The following is a 15,682-nucleotide window of genomic DNA, read 5'->3' on the forward strand; positions in this document are numbered from 1 at the left end:
GCCGATTTTTACGTCAATTTGCTTGTCGTGTCCAGAGTAGGCCTACTACTGTGAAAACAGTAATGTCTTGTTACTAAGGAGGGAGGTTTGTTAAATCTGAGAAAATTACAAGCAGATCTAAACATGGCCGACACTTGCCACTCTGGTTTTTGTGGCATTTGCCCATTTGAAATATTTCAACAACTATTAAATGGACTGGCTTGAATTTTGGAACAGAAGTTCAAGTTCCCCTCTGGATTAATTGTATTTCTTTCACAGCTGATGTTGTAATACACAACATATCTCTGCTGTTCGCATTCATGGTCTAACTACAGGGCTAATATGTAGCTAAAGCTAGCCCCACACTAGCTTAGCATTAGCTTTACATTCCCTTTATCGTTTGCAATCAAAACTGCTGAATTCCTGGGCTAAAAGTGGGCCTATGGCCAATTATATAATAAATAATTTATTCAGATCATTTAACTTGAGAAAAGTAGGATGACAACCCTACTAATAACTTAAGTGAAACAGCAGCATCAATACTCCAAAGCTAAATGTCCCGCATTCAACGTTTTAACTAAAATCTGGGTCAGCAAGGTGGGCTAGTTATGAGTCAGTGGGAACCTGGATGTCACTGTGTCCATCCTTTTTATCGGATTGTACTTATTTCTTTTTGGTTACACTACTGCTTCATTTTAGTTTCAGTTTTAAAAGCCACAGAAAAAGCAAAAGTGCGACAATTCTCTGGTTCCATCTTCTCAAACGTGAGGACAAAACAAGCACTTTGAGGAAATCGCCTTGGGCTGTGCGATATTTGTATTTTGTAGGCTAAACAATTTATTAATAAGATGTGTGACAGATGATTCGATAATGAAAATAATCCTTATAGCAGCTGTCAGCGCGTTCGTTTATTTGCAAAAGAAAAGTCTGGAGAGAAGCTATTCCTTAATTTGGCATTTATTAAAGAATTGGAGGATCAAAAGCATCTTGTACAAGGATCTTTTCTATTCAGAAAACCACAGTCAGCAAGCTGTTAATCTGTAGCTATCATCCTAAAAAAGAATGCTATTCTTAACATTACACAGAGTTTTAAATGAAAATGTACAACTATCTGATAGGTTTCTACAGAGGTGGGGAGGAGCTGTGGTTTAGACTTAGCTCTCCCTTCGGTGGTGCACAGGCTGGTCCCAGCCTCTAGGCACACGATTTCACCCTTCGTGTGGAGACAGCGCCCTAGTGGAGGAATCCTACACTTCCTCTGTTTGTAAGTTGCTAAAGTCTCTGCTTCATTCCCCAAAACTGATACTTTTCCTCTCATGGTCATTAGAATACATACTGTCCTCAGTACATGATGTTCTTTCTGATATTCCTGTTTCTTTGTATAAGTGTAAGCCTGTTTGCAACAGCTAATCAACTTTTCCCTGCAGACAGCAGTCTGCAGGACAACACTTTAAATTGTTAAACCTCATGCCCTGTGTGTGTGTGTGTGTATATGTGTAAAAAAGTTTCAAAATGGTATTAATATAATAGGCAATCAACCTTCATTCGAAGTGACAAACTGGGATGCACTCTGTGAGCCTCATGGAGAGGACATTGACGGGCTCACTGAGTGCATCACTGGCTACATTAACTTCTGTGTGGACTGCAATGTCCCAACCAAGACGGTCCATTGTTACCCAAATAACAAACCGTGGGTAACAAAAGACATCAAGGACATTCTAAATGCCAAGAGGAGGGCCTTTACTGATGGTAATAGGGAGGAGGTGAGGGCAATCCAGGCCGACCTGAAGGTGAAAATCAGGGAGGCCAAAGAGAAGTACAGGAGGAAGCTGGAGCGGAAACTCCAGCAGAACAACATGAGGGAGGTCTGGAGCGGCATGAAGACCATCACTGGCTTCAGACCGACTGGCAGCAGAGGAGTTGAAGGCAGCTTGGACAGGGCCAACGAACTGAATCTGTTCTTTAACAGATTCGACACACCGGCTCCTGCTCATCCCCCCTCTAACTCAGCTGCTGTCGGCCCTCAATCTCCTCTGAGTACTCTGCTCCCCCTCCCCATCAGGCTAACGGCCCTCTCCAGACCGACGACCCCCTCCCCACCTGTAACTTCTGCTGTGTGCCTGACTGCTGACCAGGTGAGAGGACAGCTGATGAGGCTCCACTCGAACAAGGCTGCAGGCCCCGATGGCGTTAGCCCCGGGTGCTAAAAGCCTGTGCCCCCAGCTTTGTGGAGTCCTTCAACACGTCTTTAACCTGAGCCTGAGTCTTCAAAGGGTCCCCATTCTGTGGAAGACATCTTGCCTCGTTCCTGTGCCGAAGACGCCACGTCCCAGTGGCTCCAAGGACTACAGACCGGTGGCACTGACCTCCCACATAATGAAGACCCTGGAGAGACTAGTGCTGGAACAGCTGCGGCCCATGGTCAGACCCCTCCTGGATCCCCTTCAGTTCGCCTACCAGCCCCGACTGGGAGTTGAGGACGCCATCATCTACCTGCTTAACCGCATCCACACCCACCTGGACAGGCCGGCAAGCACGGTGAGGATCATGTTTTTGACTTCTCCAGTGCTTTTAACACCATCCGGCCTGCCCTGCTGGGAGAGAAGCTGGCAGCGATGCAGGTGGACGCCCCCTTGTGTCCTGGATTGTGGACTACCTGACTGGCAGACCACAGCATGTGCGGCTGCAGCACTGTGTGTCAGACAGCGTGGTCAGCAACACTGGGGCCCCTCAGGGACTGTCCTCTCTCCCTTCCTCTTCACCATCTACACCACAGACTTCAGCTACCACACAGAGTCCTGCCACCTTCAGAAGTTTTCTGATGACTCTGCTGTGGTGGGATGTGTCAGCGGTGGTGATGAGACGGAGTACAGGGCTGTGGTGGGTAACTTTGTTTCATGGTGTGAGCAGAACCATCTGCAGCTCAATGCAACAAAGTCAAAGGAGCTGATTGTGGATCTACGGAGGACCAAGGCACCGGCGACCCCGGTTTCCATCCAGGGGGTCAGTGTGGACATTGTGGAGGACTACAAGTACCTGGGAGTACACTTGGATAATAAACTGGACTGGACCAGGAACACTCAGGCTGTTTACAGGAAGGGCCAGAGCCGCCTCTATTTTCTGAGGAGGCTGAGGTCCTTCAACATCTGCCGGACAATGCTGAAGATGTTCTATGAGTCTGTGGTGGCCAGTGCTATCCTGTATGCTGTTGCATGCTGGGGCAGCAGGTTAAAGGTAGCGGACGCAAACAGACTGAACAAACTGATCCGTAAGGCCAGTAACATTGTGGGGGTGGAGCTGGACTCTCTGGCGGTGGTGTCAGAGAGGAGGATGCTGGCCAAACTACACGCCATCTTGGACAGTGTCTCCCACCCGCTCCATGACGTGCTGGCTAAACAAAGGAGCACCTTCAGTGGAAGACTCATCCCACCAAAGAGCACCACAGAGCGCCACAGGAAGTCATTCCTGCCTGTGGCCATCAAACTATTTAACTCCTCCTCTAAGGATTAGTCTGTTTGACCCTAGGTCACTAAACTGGACATTGAGCATTACATCTTAATAATAATTGTGCAATATTCTGTTTACTACTCAAGTGCAATATTAGTTTTCCCTTGTTAGTTTTTCTTATTACTGTTACGGATATACCTCAATTACTCTCGACAGTACATGCACCTCCGCTTTTACTATTATTTATTACATAATTAGTGACATTGTATTTATACTGTACTTCACCATCTACCAGTAAACCCACTTGGTACTCGACACTTAGTTTATCTTATACTTATACCAACATGTTACTTAATTTATTTCGGACCTGTTTATAGTTTAAATTATCGTTTTCTCCTGTGTGCACTGACGTAAAGAAGAGCTACTGGAACAAAGAGTTTCCCTACGGGGATCAATAAAGTATTTCTGATTCTGATTCTGATTCTGATTAAAATTTTTAATTCTCACAAATCCCTCCTTTTACACCTTTTAAGGTGTAAACTCAATCAAAATGATGCAATTACACACTACAACCCCTATCCCCATCTACCTGTATCTCCTGTAACTCTTCTTCCTCATCTGACTCCAAATCTTCACCTAACAGGGGTATTTGGTAAGGCGGAGGGTCTTTCTCTTTGGTATGGGCTGTGGTAATGAGACGGTTGATCAATGCACATAAGCAGGGGATGCAGCAACAGCCACAGCACACTAAAATGGCTGCGAAACAAGCAAAGGAAACAATTAGTGACATGAGGGGGGCCTTATATTTACCAAAATAATGATTTGCCCAATTACTGAACGGGTCGTTGATGCCTGAATTTTCAGCCAACTCTTCAGACAGGGAAGTAAGGCCAGCTAGAGCCTTGGTGATGCTTCTATCAGGGGCAGTATTATTGGGAATGGATGTACAGCAGAAATCCCCAAACATTTTGCAAAGTCCACCCTTTTCTGCCAACAGCATATCTAAAGCCATCCTATTCTGCCAAGCCATTAGGGAAGTTGGTCCCAATTGTTCCTCTTAGGCCACAGAGGCCTGGTTGGCGAAAAGGGTGCCACGGTTGACCCCTAGGGTCGGCCATGACAGTTAGGGCTTCTCAGCTCTTTGGGTCAAGTTCTTAGTTTTACCTTTTAGAGCCCTTACTCGTGTTCAGCCAATTCAGTTCTAACCTCCGCTAATGTGCGTAAGGGTGGTGGGGCTGGTACACAATGTGTCAGGTGGTGCCAAATTGCTCCAGCTTTTCGTTTTACCTGGACTGCGTGGGAGGTACACTCAACCACTTCATAAGGTCCTGTCCACCTGGGATCAGTCCACTTTCTCTTGTGAACTTTCACTCGTACCCAATCCCCTACCTGTACTGCTGGAGTCTCGGTGATGGTTGCTTCGGGTTCGGCCAGCTGTACCTGTTTACACAAAACTCGGGACAAGTTAGTCACTGCAGTCATGTATTCGTCACAGTCAATCAGTCATCCAGAGGGGGCATATGACCTCCCTCCCTGGGTGGCCCTGGCATTGGCCTACCTGTCAGCAACTCATGGGGTGTCAAGTGTGTCTTGGCCCCTGGGGAGGTTCTCATGGACATAAGTGCCAAAGGCAGTGCATCCACCCAACTGAGCTTTGTGCCAAAACAGATTTTAGCAATCTTTCTTTTCAGAGTCTGGTTGGCTCTTTCCACCAAACCCTGCGACGCGGGATGATACACTGCTCCAAATCTATATGTTATTCCCAGTGCTTTTTCCACCTCCCCAGCTGTTTGTTACTGAAATGTGAGTCGTATCTGAGCGTACACTACGTGGGACCCCATATCTCGTTATTAGCTCATTTTTCAACCATTTTACTACATCTGCTGACTCTTTTTTGCATGGTATTGCCTCTACCCACTTGGTGAATCTGTCCACCATCACCAGCAAGTAACGGTAGCCTTTTGTTCTGTTTTCCACACCCATATCGGTGAAGTCGATCGTGATGTCTTGGAATGGTGCTTCTGGTACTGGAAACCTTCCCATTGGGCACTTGTATGTCTGCTTAGGGTTGTGTCCATTGCAAGTGTAGCAGTCTGTCACATAGTTTTCCACTATGGCTGTCATGTGGGGATGCCACCAGCATCCTTCAATGTTTCTTCCTGTTCTCATGATCTGGTCCGTGTGCTTGTTTGAGTAGTAGCTGACAAAGTTTGGCTGGAGCCACTATTCTTCCATCGTGAGCTCTCCACAGGCCTTCCTTCTTTGTTGCTCCTTTCCGATGCCATTCACTTTGCTCGTATACTCCTGCTTGTTCTTGCATGTCAATGATGTCTTTCTCTGTTAGTTCTGGTAGTTGTTCAATGGTGACAGACATCTGTCTTGATGTGTATCCTCCCGCCTTCTTAGCCGCTAAGTCTGCAGCATCATTTCCTTCAGCTATGCTGGTGTCTAGTTTCTGGTGTCCTTTGCATTTCATCACGGCCACATTTGCAGGCAGTAGTACTGCTCTTACCAGTTTTTCTAGCTGTGCTCTGTGCTTTACTGGAGTGTTGGCTGTAGTCAGGACGTTCCTTCTGACCCACTGCGGTCCATCCACATGTACAGCTCCATGTCCATAGGCTGAGTCTGTGTAGATGTTCACTCTTTTTCCTTCAGACAACTCCAGGGCTCTTGTTAAGGCCACTAGTTCAGCCAGCTGTGCTGAGGCTGGTTGTGGTATGAGACCTTGGTCTATTGTGAGATGCGTCTTTGTGTGTGGATCCTGTTTTACTACAGCATAGGAGGCCACATTTCCACTGTCTCTTCTGTAGCAGCATCCATCTGTGAACAGGATCACTTCTGGGTTTTGCAGAGGTTCTGTTTCCAGATCCGCTCTGAGTCTTACATCTTTCTCAGCTCTTTCCGCACAGTTATGCGCTTGGCTATTGTCTGTGGTCAGTCCACTTGCCATGTTCACACCTTCAATGTGGTATGTGACATGTGGTTGCAGCAGAATGTCTGAAATTTTCATTTTTCTTGCTGTGTAGAAGGTGAATGCACTTGATCCCAAAAATGTCACTACTCCATGATCAGTGTTCACTTTCAATTCGTGTCACATTACTATGTGGCTTGTTTTTGTGATTGCTTTTGCCAATGCTGCTAAGAACTTGTGCATCCTGCTTGCCCTCTTTCCATATTATCCAGTTTGGAGCTGTGGTACATTAGCACTCTTCTGTCTTTGGCCTTGTTGTTGTTGCAGAGCTTGGGAACCTCCTCCTCCTCTAGGACAGTCTCTGGCCCAATGTCCGAGTTTTCCGCATAGGTAGCAGGGGCGGGGTCCTCCCATGTGTCCTCTCCCTCTTCCTCTGGGCCCCCCCACTGTGGCCCTGGCTGGGGATATCCTGGTTGGGGATATGGAGGACTGGGGTAGTACTGTGGTTGATCTGCAGGGGGCGCTGGTCTGGCAGACGGCAACTGAGCCTTAATGGCCTCAGTTACGGCCTTGGTCACTTCCTGTTGCCAATTCCCATTTGGAACAATAGGTGTGGCCACCATCTGCTTGGCTTTACTTTTGTTCCTGTTAACCTCATCCTCTTTTTCAGCCACTTGGCGACGTAACAGCCTCTTAGAGGTGTATGGAATGGGGGAGGGTCCATTTCCGGTAGGAAGGGGTATAGATGGCTGGGCGGATTCCCTTTCTCTGGAGGTGCTGATGGGGAAACTGGCAGCACAGTTGTTGTTGGTGAGGCTGCTACTGACCCCTCCTTTTTTTTTTCTTTCTCTCCGCCTTCCCCTGGCTCTTGCCTGCTGCTGTCATTATTGCACAAATGGCTGTGGTGGTCACATCTCTGTCTCTAGCTTTTTCCAGTCTCCTATATGCCAATCCCCATTTATGGCTTCCTGCTGTCTCCCAATCATAAAGGGCTTCTCTATGATTTGCAGCTGCGGCAGTCACCTGCACATGATCACTTGATGGGTGGGCAGCTCAGCTTCCTGGTTGCTGGTGAGGAGACCTTGTCTCTCCCATTTCTCCCACAACTTTTCCACTGCTTTCTTTGTCTGTCCCTTGTCTTTTTTACCTACTTTTCCCTCTAGCTTTTGTATCACATATGCCTTTAACTGGTCCAAACTCATAGGCTGATCTCCCATTATATTTGTACACACACACCAAGGTGTCCTTTTAATATTTTCAAATAGATCATACAACCCAAACCAATGTATCTTAAGATTAAAACCATAAACTAAACAATCCACAACTTTCCTAACCCTATTAGTGTCTTCTCACATGCAGCTACACGTTCTTCTAATGTCAAAACAACAGGAGGAGGCCGAATGCGACCGGCTCGTCACTTAATGTTAACACACAATATCTTCGTAAGACACAGTTGGCAATCTACCCAGGAGGCATGGCACGTCTCCCTAGTCACTCATGTCCATGAGAACAACCCAACATTACACTGCTCAATTTCACAAATTGCGATTTTCAACATTGCTTTTTAAAACACATAGCAATTTTCAACACATGCAACTATATTTTCTATTAAGATTCAATTTAAATTTCAAAATGTATTATTTTGTCTTATTATTACTATTCTGTTTAGTTTTATTTGCTTTTATAGTGATACCACTTCATTCCCAATAGTAATTGTTCGCTTTATTCCCAAAAAAACATACTTAAATTTTTTTTTTTAGTGCACCTTTAAATTTTTTTTTTTTTTTTTTACCCAGTTTCACATTCATTCCCCTTTTAATGTCTACCTCCCATACATTAATGACACATGCACTCAATATTATTATACACACAAATCCCCAAATAAGTCATTAATGTCTCTCACTCACTCTAACCCTAATTTTTGGTACTTTGTGATAAAACTCACGGGACTCCAACCCTCAGGGCCCTGTTTCATAGGGACTCTAACCCTAATTTTGGTGCTTTGTGATAAAACTCACGGGACTCCAACCCTCAGGGACTCTAACCCTGTTTTCTTAGGGACTCTAACCCTAATTTATTTTTGGTAATTTGTGATAAAACTCACGGGACTCTAACCCTCAAGGACTCTAACCCTGTTTTCTTAGGGACTCTAACCCTAAGTTTTTGGTACTTTGTGAGTATAACTCACGGGACTCCAACCCTTAGGGACTCAAACCCTATATTGGCCTTAACTTTTGATTCTCCAATTCACCAGTCACTTATTGTTTGTTCAATGTAGTTATAAGATTTAGACTGTAATTTCCTTACCTCCTCCTCACTCACTTTTAATTTGGTATTAGTCAATGCACAGAATTTGGTTGTTAACAACAGGTTTCTGCTTACCTTTTCTTTGAGGGATCCCGGTGAGTGACGAGGAGTCCAGAAACACAGAGCCGGTCCCACCGGAAAAACCTCAGCAGTGGACAGCGTCAAATTTTCTCCTTTTCTTCCTCAGCAAATCACGTCGGGGTCACCAAATTTGTCAGCGCGCTCGCTTTATTTGCAAAAGAAAAGTCTGGAGAGAAGCTATTCCTTAATTTGGCATTTATTAAAGAATTGGAGGATCAAAAGCATCTTGTACAAGGATCTTTTCTATTCAGAAAACCACAGTCAGCAAGCTGTTAATCTGTAGCTATCATCCTAAAAAAGAATGCTATTCTTAACATTACACAGAGTTTTAAATGAAAATGTACAACTATCTGATAGGTTTCTACAGAGGTGGGGAGGAGCTGTGGTTTAGACTTAGCTCTCCCTTCGGTGGTGCACAGGCTGGTCCCAGCCTCTAGGCACACGATTTCACCCTTCGTGTGGAGACAGCGCCCTAGTGGAGGAATCCTACACTTCCTCTGTTTGTAAGTTGCTAAAGTCTCTGCTTCATTCCCCAAAACTGATACTTTTCCTCTCATGGTCATTAGAATACATACTGTCCTCAGTACATGATGTTCTTTCTGATATTCCTGTTTCTTTGTATAAGTGTAAGCCTGTTTGCAACAGCTAATCAACTTTTCCCTGCAGACAGCAGTCTGCAGGACAACACTTTAAATTGTTAAACCTCATGCCCTGTGTGTGTGTGTGTGTATATGTGTAAAAAAGTTTCAACATGGTATTAATATAATAGGCAATCAACCTTCATTAAAATTTTTAATTCTCACACAGCCCTAAAAAGAATGCCCCCTAGTTTCACATTTTCTCTGGCAGCTTCATGGAGTTATTGTCCTGAAGAAGCAGCCTACTGTGATCATTCCCAAACAACTTTATTTATTTTTCATCTATACTTTTACATCTACAAAATTTTTTGGTAAGTACTAAGGAGAGAAAAAAAACATGCTTCCCTCTGATAATAACAATGATTACATTTGTACTGCTTTTTTTCTTAAAGTGAAGACAATGAGAGGAACAAAATCAACATATTAACTATTCCGCTGTAAATAAAAGCGGAGACTTAAGGCTCCATTTAAAGAGTAAGCAGTGATCCAAATGAAAACAAATGCTCATTTACATGGATTTTTCAAGTCAAACTCTTAAGTTGTATGTGTGAAAATATCTGTCATTTATGTGGGCAAAATAAACTACGGAATGAATATTTTAAGTGAAAGAGCAGAAAAAAAGGACAGAAACAATACAGTACCATTAAAACACAGCAAACATAGCTATTAACAGCATGCATTCAAAATACGTCACATGTCAAAATGTGTGATGAACTCCAGCCTGAGAAATAAAAGTTAGATGTGCTACATGCTCATCCCCCCACGCCTAAACTCATTGTCTACTTAAGTATACATAACTCAGTGGTGGCCTCAACAGGAGCACCATAAAACCAAAGTCCAGCATAGAGAGGCTGAGTGAATGTGGTCTGTTATGTCTAAATTCATAACACCTGCTGACACAATCTAATGCCCAAGACTTGTCATTGTATCCAAATGCACATTTATTTGATTTCCCTGTGCTGCCGATATCCTTGTATGCAATTGCTACTGCTCTACTCCACCTCCCAGTAACAGCGTCCAGTCAGACTCTCTCTACTCAGGACCTGCCTATAATAACTAAATCTGCCTGTGTCACTAGAATATGACTGTTCTTCTTTCATGTGTGTTGCTTTTCTGTTTCTCTCAGATAATAACACCCTTGTGTGTGCTGTGTTTGGATCCAGTGTGATTTGACATGAATATTTTAAGAATCCAGCTCTGGTCTTGGGCTCTGCTTATGGCAGTAAAACATCCACTTCAGTCACCGTCTGCAAGATGTTTGTCCATTTCCCTCTCAGAACGTCCTGTAGTTTATCTCTGACCTCTGACAGAGCCGCTGTCACATCCTCAAAGTACCTCAGAGGACGGATATTGATGCTGGATGAGTCTGTGGACTCCCTGAGTCGTGACAGTGACGGGTAGTTGTGTAGAAACTGGTTGTGATCCTCTGTGTATGAGAGCTGCTTCAGCCTAGTGTCTTTCCTCTTCAGCTCAGTGATCTCCTGCTCCAGCTTCTCCTGAAGCTCTTTGGCTCGACTCACTTCAGTTTCCTGCTGGGATCTGACCTGCTGCTTCACATCAGAGCTTCTTTTCTCCATGAGACGGATCAGCTCAGTGAAGATCTTCTCACTGTCCTCTACTGCTTTATCAGCAGAGCGATTGATCGCCTCCACCTCCTGCTGGAGCAGCTTCACATCTTTCTCTCTGTCCTGGATTCTCTGCTGGATGTTTTGTCGACTCACCTCGAGCTCTCTCTGCCTCTCAGTCCTTTCTGCTGCAGCTGAGACTGTGTCGTGGCCTTTATGTTCCTCCACAGAGCAGAGATAACAGATACACTGCTGATCAGTACGGCAGAACATCTTCATCACAATAAAAAATTAAAATAAATTACAAAAAAACTGTACAATATATCTGCTAAAGCTGTATAGTTTTCAGAATCAGAATCAGAAATACTTTATTGATCCCCGTAGGGAAACTCTTTGTTACAGTAGCTCGCCTTTACGTCAGTGCACACAGGAGAAAGTACTACAGCTTGAGTGTTCTTGGTCCAGTCCAGTTTGTTATCCAAGTGTACTCCCAGGTACTTGTAGTCCTCCACAATGTCCACCTGCATCGCTGCCAGCTTCTCCCCCAGCAGGGCAGGCCGGATGGTGTTGAAAGCACTGGAGAAGTCAAAAAACATGATCCTCACCGTGCTTGCCGGCCTGTCCAGGTGGGTGTGGATGCGGTTCAGCAGGACGATGATGGCGTCCTCAACTCCCAGCCGGGGCTGGTAGGCGAACTGAAGGGGGTCCAGGAGGGTCTGACCATGGGCCGCAGCTGTTCCAGCACTAGTCTCTCCAGGGTCTTCATTATGTGGGAGGTCAGTGCCACCGGTCTGTAGTCCTTGGAGCCACTGGGACGCGGCGGTGGCAGCACAGGAACGAGGCAAGATGTCTTCCACAGAATGGGGACCCTTTGAAGACTCAGGCTCAGGTTGAAGACATGTTGAAGGACTCCACATAGCTGGGGGGGCACAGGCTTTTAGCATCCCAGGGCTAACACCATCGGGGCCTGCAGCCTTGTTTGAGTGGAGTTTCATCAGCTGTCCTCTCACCTGGTCAGCAGTCAGGCACACAGCAGAAGTTACAGGTGGGGGAGGGGTGGAGTCGTCGGTCTGGAGAGGGCCGTTAGCCTGATGGGGAGGGGGGAGCAGAGTACTTAGAGGAGCTTGAGGGCCGGCAGCAGCTGAGTTAGAGGGGGGATGAGCAGGAGCCGGTGTGTCGAATCTGTTAAAGAACAGATTCAGTTCGTTGGCCCTGTCCACGCTGCCTTCAACTCCTCTGCTGCCAGTCGGTCTGAAGCCAGTGATGGTCTTCATGCCGCTCCAGACCTCCCTCATGTTGTTCTGCTGGAGTTTCCACTCCAGCTTCCTCCTGTACTTCTCCTTGGCTTCCCTGATTTTCACCTTCAGGTCGGCCTGGATTGCCCTCACCTCCTCCCTATTACCATCAGTAAAGGCCCTCCTCTTGGCATTCAGGATGTCCTTGATGTCCTTTGTTACCCACGATTTGTTATTTGGATAACAATGGACCATCTTGGTTGGGACATTGCAGTCCACACAGAAGTTAAGGTAGCCAGTGATGCACTCAGTGAGCCCGTCAATGTCCTCTCCATGAGGCTCACAGAGTGCGTCCCAGTTTGTCACCTCAAATTGTTTTGTGCAGGAATGTGCAAAATTTCACAGTATGAAGTATAAACTATAAAGAATATGTGCAATGTGCAAAGATAATACTCCAAAAGATGTATTGAGCATTGAGACAGATGTGGAGACGTTAGTGACAGTAGGGGCCCTGGGCCTTGTTGATGAAGCCAGCTACAGTCGGGAATAAACTGTGCTTGTGATGTGACGTTTTGGTCGTAATGGCTGGTAGCCTACTGCGGGAGGGGAGTGTCTCAAACAGTTTGTGTCCGGGGTGGGAGGGGTCAGCCACAATCTTTCCTGCACGCCTCAGGGTCCTGGAGGAGCCAGGGAAAATATACAGTGAACACAAGAAATACAAGTTTAACTGTGTGACAAACACTACAATGTCTTCAGAAAGGTCATCCAGGTATATCAAACTCAGACAGCTTTAAAATAAAACACGTTCTGTGATGCACTCTTGGCTCTCTGACTTGCGGCTGAGACAGAGGGTGTGCTGCTGCTGCCAGTGGTGGTGGATGCAGCAGCAGCTCTCTGTCTCTGTTGCTGACGTAGCGGACGGAGTTCTCTACTGCGTGCTAGGAACTGTTGCCTTCCTCTAGAGGTAGTTGACAAATCTATGTAAATCATACAGTTTGTCATAATATTCTGATCATAGTTGATCAGTACAGTGTTTTTGGTGTGATTTTAGCCCAGAATAATATATTATCATAGGCATCCGGACTTTGAAGAGACATGCAAGTTAGTATCAAAACTGCTGCCTTCTAATCCAGTGTGTGTGTGTGTGTGTGTGTGTGTGTGTGTGTGTGCGCTAGTCAGCCAGTCATAACATCACCAACACTTATTGAGTGAGTCCAAGCGTGCACAGGTCCTCGGGCTAAACAGTCAAAGTCTACATCCCACACACACATACAAACAAACCCATTGTAACATAATTCACTTCCATGCTTTATGATCACTGCCAAATGAAAATTCACTAAAACAGGTTGGAGGCTTGAGTTTTATCTCGTACATTTACAACTTTCTTCTCAGAATATTACCCCCTCCCCCGGCTCCGCATTTTTACAGCAATATTATAATCAAAATGTTATTTCAACATACCACATTTTTTGGGGTCCTCAGACACATACAGGTTGGGGCGCCAGGTGAGGGCTGGAGGAGGAGGGTCCCATTAGGGGAATGTAGGATGTTCCATCCAAACAGAGAAAATGAACATCAGCAGAGTACTGCAGTAAATGCCTCTAGATAAGGAAGGAACAGGAAATGCTAATGATTATGAAGAAATTAAGTAGTAATGGCATCACATGACTGTTACTAGTTTATTAAAACGTCCCTTCTCTGATTGGAAAGCAGGAGAATCTATAATATAACAGAGGACATCACAGTCAGATAACAGTGTTCTGCTGTACTCAGATCTTTATATCATGAATATCAAACTTTTTATCAGAGCAGCTTCATCATCTTATCACATCTTTTTATATTTGAAATATATATTAAGTGGTTGAAGAGCATGTGGGCTAGTTTGTTGAATGATGGGAAATTAACTTTTTAAGATGAACATCTACCAGCCACTGACTCAAATTCAAAAGCCACTCAATAATAAATCATTATTCTGTGTCTGAACTCTACCAGCCACTTTCATATCTTACCAGCATTTGGCTAGCTGGCTGCTGCTAATTTCCCAATAAAAACAAAATCAACTAGCAGCTGTCTTCAGCTCTGCTGGACTGTTAATTACATACATCTGAGTGATAAAGCCTCATTTTTCTTAGCTCTTCGCGGATCGACCATGACAGACAATGCAGATAACAGAAAGTAACGTCATCTGAAACACACACCGACCAACTTACAGCTGTGCATTAGCCATGCTATTAGCCTAGCCGTGCTATTAGCTTAGCCGTGCTATTAGCCTAGCCGTGCTATTAGCTTAGAGTACAGAGTTGAATAAAACGGTTTAAACAGCATGAATTAGCTGGCTAACACAAAGCAATGATAAATAGTTTATATAATAAATTCCTTAGAGTAAAATGAAAGTTTGACATTTTAAGACCTAGTTCATAAAGCTCCGGCTATAATGTTAACTTTATGCTGTAACATCGATCACTCAACTATTTCACAAAGTGCCGTAAAAGCACCTCCGTTAGCTAACTATGGCTAATGGCAGAAATATGAGTGTTTAACGTGTTTTCCACAAATACTTAATAATAATAATTCATGAATATTTGACTTACCAACTCTTCTGCATCAGCTCCGCAGTCGACTGTCCGATGAGACGCTGCGGAAGGTGAGCGGTTCGATCCCCGGCTCGGGCAAAGACGGAGTCGCGCTTCAGTGGTCGTAAGGCTGTTTAACTGAGACATAAAGACTGTAGAATAGTGTGGGGTTTTACTGATGTAGTAGAATAGTAAACATAGTAACAGTAATGTATTCAAACAACACTATAAACAGTGAGAACAAGATGGCAAAATTATACATATGCGGGGCAAACTTAACACTCTGGGCTTGAGTACCATCATATCGGGAGGAAATCAACAATCTTGCAGAGAACAACCTACTGCTCTGCGTCAGCAGCAAAAACCAAGGAGCTGATTGTTGATTTTTTGATTGTCGACATCAGTGGAGCTGAGGTGGAGCGGGTGAACAGTTTTAGGTTGCTGGGAATCAGCATCACAGAGATTGCGACGTGGTCATCTCACACCTCCACGCTGGTAAAGAAAGCTCAGAAACGGCTGTAAGAAGGCAAAATTCCTGTTAACTTTTACAGAGGAGCAATAGAAAGCATCCTGACTGGAAACATCACAAACTGGCATGGGATGTGCACGACCCAGGACGGGAGGGCTCTGCAGCGGGCATCGGGGAGGTGAGGTGCCTGCGCAGAGCCCAAAGGACACTGAAAGACAATCCCCACCCCTGCCACAGCCTGTTCACCCTGCTGCTGTCTGGCAGCCGGGCCACCACACAGCAGAGCAGCTTCTTCCCTCAGGCTAAGAGACTGCTGAACTCATCCCCAGCACTCCCCCGTGGAAAATAGTTTTATTTTTTTACTTATTTATTCACTGATCTACTGTATATCATACCTTGAATATGTGGTCATCAGAGAGGCAACAGAGCAGGACAGCCTGAGCTTCGTGGTCCACGCCAGCATTCAGCCGAGACACC

The 15,682-nt window shown here is 45.2% G+C and overlaps 1 long non-coding RNA gene and 1 pseudogene across 1 annotated transcript; both read right to left on the minus strand.

Moving 5' to 3' along the window:
- Window positions 1-9,613: 9,613 nt before the first annotated feature.
- Window positions 9,614-11,201, minus strand: LOC122886759 (annotated as a pseudogene).
- Window positions 11,202-12,491: 1,290 nt separating this feature from the next.
- Window positions 12,492-15,678, minus strand: LOC122886761. Its single transcript, XR_006380426.1, has 3 exons — window positions 14,755-15,678; window positions 13,625-13,764; window positions 12,492-12,840 (listed from the first exon to the last, which is right to left on the minus strand). It is a non-coding gene; the product is annotated as an uncharacterized LOC122886761 (long non-coding RNA).
- Window positions 15,679-15,682: the final 4 nt, after the last annotated feature.

This window comes from Siniperca chuatsi, linkage group LG13 (assembly GCF_020085105.1).
Source record: "Siniperca chuatsi isolate FFG_IHB_CAS linkage group LG13, ASM2008510v1, whole genome shotgun sequence".
NCBI classification, from domain to species: domain Eukaryota; kingdom Metazoa; phylum Chordata; class Actinopteri; order Centrarchiformes; family Sinipercidae; genus Siniperca; species Siniperca chuatsi.